The sequence below is a fragment of the Littorina saxatilis genome, linkage group LG2 (genome assembly GCF_037325665.1).
Source record: "Littorina saxatilis isolate snail1 linkage group LG2, US_GU_Lsax_2.0, whole genome shotgun sequence".
Lineage (NCBI taxonomy): Eukaryota > Metazoa > Mollusca > Gastropoda > Littorinimorpha > Littorinidae > Littorina > Littorina saxatilis.
The window spans coordinates 7528506-7535032 of NC_090246.1; the positions used below are offsets into that span (position 1 = coordinate 7528506).

General features: G+C 42.1%; 1 long non-coding RNA gene across 1 annotated transcript; it reads right to left on the bottom strand.

Annotated features, from left to right (window-relative positions):
* Positions 1-991: 991 nt before the first annotated feature.
* LOC138958098 (uncharacterized) lies at positions 992-6188 on the bottom strand. The gene is made up of 5 exons (XR_011453294.1): positions 6028-6188; positions 4165-4328; positions 3563-3636; positions 1955-2080; positions 992-1394 (listed from the first exon to the last, which is right to left on the bottom strand). It is a non-coding gene; the product is annotated as an uncharacterized lncRNA (long non-coding RNA).
* Between the last annotated feature and the right edge of the window lie 339 nt (positions 6189-6527).

Here is a 6527-nt window from a genome sequence, read left to right on the forward strand (position 1 = left end):
GCCAAGCTTAGGTCCCTCCCAGATTCGTGGAATGGGAACAGCACGAAAATGATTCAGTGGCCATAATGCCATTCCTGACCATATCGAGTCCCATCCTTGTCGACGAATGTAACCGTGTTAATCACCTTTGGAGGCGAACTCCACTCAAACAGGACTGAGCAAGTTATGGCTTCTCAAAGGAAGGCCAGTACATAAATTTACACAAAAGCCGCCAGACCACATCACAAACAGAACTGAAGAATGCACAGGTGTTGCTTACATAGAGACACACACACTTACACACACACACACACAAACACAGAGAAGCCGTATCTATAGAGAGATAGATGACAGTGTATTTTTCGCGTGGCTATAAATTGATTCGACCTTTGCACTTTTACAGTGAGGATAATTTACGGGTCCAATTTACGTTCTGTACACTGCGTTGACCTTCTAAAAATAGGTAACAGTAACAGAACGCCGGGAATATCCGAAGACGCTCAGCGCAGTGGACAGCGCAGTGTAGTAACTTACAACTGAACGGGAAAGCCACACGAAGGAAGGGAGATAAACGCCAAACACTGGAGAAGATAAGGAAGAGTTACTTATAATGGTGAAATGAACCCAAAAACGAAAATGAGTTCAGCGCTGCGCGCTGAGAGCACGTGTTGAAATATCTCATCGATGATATTGTGTCCGGGGTGTAGCTGAATACGGTGTCCAAATTTGAAAAAGATCCACCGAGAACTTTGGCGTTGTGATGTGGTGTAGCGGCTATGGTGTGTCGGTATGGGGGCCCGGGTAAGCTGAGGTGGAACCAAAATAGCTGAGGTGGAACCAAAATCGGTTCCGCGCTGCGCGCTGAGAGCACGTGTTGAAATATCTCATCGACCAGGTTGTGTCCAGGGTGTACCTGAATATGATCACCAAATTTGAAACAGATCCATCGAGAACCTTGGCCGCGCATCGCGCACAGACACACAGACAGACAGACAGACAGACACTAGTCGTATATATATATAGATCTGTACACACAGTCACTATGTACATTGCATCTGTTCTCATTCGGCACATATCCGCATCCTGCCTAGACGGTTAGCTTCAGTCGCTTCCTGTAACGTTGATCTAACGCCAGCATTCTAGCCTGTTGATACACAGTTTCTAGAATTCTGAGTGACCTGCTGCAGCACAGCTGGTCTCGGCTTAAAAAATCTTGGTCAACAAAGATGGGGTACAAAGTGTTATAAAATAAAGCGTCCTTCCAAAGTCGATGACAGGTCCCCAGAGTATTCACAAAATTATATGGTACTGGAAGCCTTGCATGGCGACGAAAAAGATGTCCACGCCTACATGAAGAAGTATCCTTCACGGCTTCAGCGGAAACAGTCGGCTGGGGATGAGGACTAATGGTGAACCTATGTAAAAAATATAGACAAGAACAAAAATATGTCAATGGGAAAACAAAGAAAGAAGTAGAGAAGGACCTCCCCACCTTAACACAGTGAAAATGAAAAACACATGTGAATGTACTTATTTTTTAAACCCCCCCCCCCTCCAATTAAGACCAATTATCCAAGATATTTTTCAGTCCTCAAAGGAGAATTTCACTGTTCTCATGGAACCCTCAAGAAAACTGAGCTGTGCTAATATATTATATAACTGCAAACATCCCTCAAATTCAATATTGCAAGCCACTATACATTCCTCATAAAGGCACATTCCTTCATGCTCACGTGTGAAAACTAACATAAGTTTACAAGTGTGTATCTATTTATAATAATAATAATAATAATAACGGGCATTTATAAAGCGCCTTATCAGAAGTTCAAAGCGCGTGACAACAATACATGTATAAAAAATTCATACAATCACTGTCAGATTCAAACAACACATCATGCACATCTCACATCCCCAGACTCTATGCTAAGGCCAACAAAACAAAATAGTCTGTTTACGGTATCCCAACCGACCCCACCTGTATCTGTTCCTTGCTGTTCTCCAAGAGACACCATGGTGCAGCAAGCTGAAGGGTGTCCTGTCGTATTTCCTCGAAGTTGTAGTAGGCAACCAGGTCAGGAGCAGGAGGTGGGGGGCGACTGACCTGCAGCAGAATTCAAATCAATTAGTCAAGTCACTATGACATATCTTTATTGTTATCGCCACACCAACCCTAAATTTTTCCTTCCATACTGTACAGGGTCCCCACTGCTTTTTAGAAACAAAATTCCATGACTTTTTCATGAGCCTCAATAACATTTTCCATGACTAGATCCACAGGTCGCCATTTTCGAACACGCAAACTTTTTACGTCTTGTCACTGCCAGTTTTGACACTGGCTTGCTTTGCACTGAATTTGAGTCAGTTTCTACGCAGTGTCTCTTCGACAAGCAAGTCAAGCATTTGCTAGGCAGTCAGATTATCGGTAATGTTTGCTGGTCCTGTCATTTCACTAAACTGGACCAGCCACTGTTTGTATCCATCTGCACTTTCGTAAATTCTGTTTCGTAACCGTCACTGTGACTTGACGAACTGTCATTTTTTTCACCGCGATACACAGTTCATTGCGAAGATCTTCCTCGGTAATTCGTTCCAATTCCGCATACTTTTTGTTGTCAAGAAACAACTGAAAGAAAGTTTCAAACTCATCATCCTCCATCTTGCTTGTCGAAGCGCTAAAGTACTTTATCGATGCAAAAACAAAAAACTTCGACGAAACCGACTCAAATGCAGCGCAGACGACACGACGAGATAACGGAAGGAAGTGAGCCTCGCTTTGGCTCAAGTGCCGTTAAAAATACCGTTATTCTCGTATGCAAATATGAACGAGAAGTTGGTCATACGAACAAGCCTTGTGCTGGAGACGCAAATCGCGGGGGGGGGGGGGGGGGGGGTGGTGGAATGGCTGGGCAACGAAAATCGCCGCTGGCGTGCTAAAGGTTAATTTTTCTTTCTTTTTTATTTTTTTTAAATTCCATGACTTTCCATGACTTGAATTGAAATTCCATGACTTTCCAGGCCTGGAAAATTAAAAATCAAATTCCATGACTTTCCAGGTTTTCCATGACCTGTACGAACCCTGCTGTATTTGTTATCCTGAGAGAGAAAAATCCATGTTGCAGACTCAACTGGAAAAATTCCCTTCTCCATCATCTAGTGGACAGATTACAAACAAATCTTTTTTTAAAGTCACATACTTTGTGCGACAGTGTTAGTTTACTGCAACTGTAATTTATAAATAGCAAATTAATAAATATCACTTATCACTATCAGATAATCAGCTAAATGCCTGGCAGATGACCCTCATTCAAAGTGAGTCGTGGCTAAACCATGAAACTAGAAAAACAGGTTATACAGTGGAACACCCCTTTTAAGACCTACAATAATCTGAGAAAATTCAGTCTTAAAAAGGAGGGAGTCTTAAAAGGGGGGTAATTTTACAGAGGTTGTGAACAGAAAGTCTGAGAAAACAAGGTCTTTAAAAGGAGGGAGTCTTAAATTGGGGGGTTCCACTGTACCACAATATAAATCTCACACTGACAGCGGACAAAAACTGAGAAAACACCCAGTATACATCGGTACTCACAAAAGAGTTACAAGTAGCATCTCCAGGAGCCGAAATCCCAAGCCCTTGATATCTGCACGTTTAGCATCTTGTACCTGGAATAGTATGAAGATAACATGTCATTGTCACCGTCAGTAAATCACTTTATCAAAATTATCAATATCATATGATTACTTACTAAAATAACTTTATGAAGTGATCTAGCACTGTCAATGGCAATAGTATCATGACAGTTTGACAGTGAGATTACGATTAATCATCCTCATTAACAAATAACATAGATCAGTTCTAATGTAGTACCTGTTTGTAGTGAACTCACCAGCAGGAGTATTGCATGTATTAATTGCGCATTACTGAATCCATGCACCCACATAGTCTCTTACTAATTTGCAAAACCATAATGACTTCAAACCTCTGATGAATTACATAACTCATTTATGAAGAGTAGTTAATACTAATAGTTGTAGTACAAACCCAAGTTTGTGTGCGTGTTTGTATGTGTGGGTGGGGGTGTCGAGGGGTGGGGGGGGGGGGGGACGGGGACGGTTACCGATGGTTCACCCACAAAAATGTACACTTACTAAGTAACACTTAAGTAACTATTTTCAAAGCTTCTTGCTTACCTTGGAATAGTGTCAAGCAGCTTATGTTGTGTCTAGATCAGCCATCAGATCTTCACACTCAGCGGGGTCAGCCTGCACATGCTGCAAACTGGACATGCCTGCAATTCTTGAGTAACCAATCTGTTGTTGCGGAGACAACGGAACCATGCTCAAGTCAGGTCCAACTGAAATAAAAGCATATTGTTAGCTGATAAATGATTTGGTCAAGCAAAACCATGCGGTATTTTTTTAATAAAATATTTAAATTTAGGCAAGCGATTCACAGAGCGCAGCGCGCTGTGCAGCGCGGCAATTCACAGAGCGCGGCACGTTGTGCAGCGCAGCGATTCCCAGAGCGCGGCTATTGCTCTCACCAGCGCAGATTGTTGATGCGCTTTATTTTTGTACATGTATGCATGATTATCAGCAACATTTTACAGTCTTTCTTTGAAAGCAACTTCAGGGCTGCAAGACTACAAAATTGCACTTTATGCAGACTGAATATATATATATATATATACGCGTTCAAATCAACTGGAAAAAAACCCACGCTGAAAAAATGATCTGCGCATGCGCGAATTCCAAAATGGCTGCTGAAGTGTTAAACTGGTGTGACACCGATTAACAGTTCCGCGGCACTGTACTCGGATAATTGTTTAAAAACGTCATCCCAGTTTAAAAACTCAGCTCCTTTCCATATATATAGTAGAAGCCATTGCAATGACATGTAGTGATATGAGTATGAGTATGACTGCCAAGTATTCAAGGTCGGTGTCACAAACTGAAAACTCTGCCTGAACAATCCTTCTCATTGCGGTCAATGCGCATGCGCTAACATGGGGAGATTAATCAGGTCGTGAACAACCTAACCCTTAGCCTTACCCTAACCCATGGTTCGATCGGTCAAAGGGTCGCATTTTTGTAAGTCCAAGATTGGCGCATGCGCATTGACCGCAATGAGAAGGATTGTTCAGCAGAGGTAGGCACGTTTTTACATCGACGCGGCGATATACTGGTGAATTCAGTTGAAAGAGTGAGAGAGAGAGAATGGCTCAGCTCTGTTTTTCGTTTTATTGACAGTTTTATTTCTCAAATAGATCAGATAGATGTAGCTGTTGTAAACTTTGCGATTGTGAAGGAAATGTATCGGCAGAATACATCGCGCGTCGTGAATCGCAGCGTTCCTCGTAGTGCAGCGCGTTGTAAATCGCAACGCTGCACAACGCGACGCGCGCTGTGAATCCACTTCGTTAAATTTATGTATACCTCGCTGATGCAAAAATAATGTACTTATTAACTATTAGCATTTAGCTGGTCATTCAAACCATAGCTTGTTTAAAGCTAGTAGTAGCAGTAGTATTTAGTACTAGTAGTAATGATTTAGTAAAATACTACTATAGTAGAACTCGAACTCCTATTGCTAGTAAATTACTAATTAGTGCACACAAGAACAACAATGGCAGTTGGCAATGGCACTGGCAGAATACGATCAAATATCATTATTAGTCTCACCATGGGTTGACGTCCCATCAAAATGAATCACTGAATGAATTAGGGACTGAATCAAACTTCAGAGACATCATTGCAATTTTTCACAAAGACTGATTTTCAGCAAACAGCCATGTTTACCTGTACAAATGTATCAGTGCTATCACTATGACTATGAGTATGACAGTGTGGTAACTGGTAAGCTTAGTATTTGGTTCGAGCACAGGCGAAAGGTATCGTCCACTGGACCACAAGACTACTTTCATACTCAATACCAAACACTGTACATAAGGAAGTTGTGGTCCAGTGATTGAGTGAATACCTTCCGCCTGTGGTTCGAGACAGAGACAAAGTTGAAACTTAATTCGAGAAGCCAAACGGCTGACGAATACTTACGTATTTTGAGCAAACCCCACACACGTCGACCTCAAGTTGATGTCTGCTGGAGTACGTAGTCATAAAAACGTCCATAAAGCTTGGTTTTGAAACGTTTCTTTGCACGAGTTAGATTTATCCGCCATTTGTGATAACAGTTTACTGTACATGGCGCATGCGCGGTCTGCGCGACGTTACCAAACTATCGCCGGCACAGGCCACTGGCACTGATCTAAAAAGAGAGACTGACAAGTACAGGCACCTTATGGTGACTGATAACCCGACAGGCACAACCATGCTGTTGTTGTACGTTGTTGTGTTTTGTAGTTGTTATATTTAGTCAAGTTTTGACTAAATATTTTAACATCGAGGGGGAATCGAAACGAGGGTCGTGGTGTATGTGCGTGTGCGCGTGTGTGTGTCTGTGTGTGTGTGTAGAGCGATTCAGACTAAACTACTGTACCGATCTTTATGAAATTTGACATGAGAGTTCCTGGGTATGAAATCCCCGAACGGTTTTT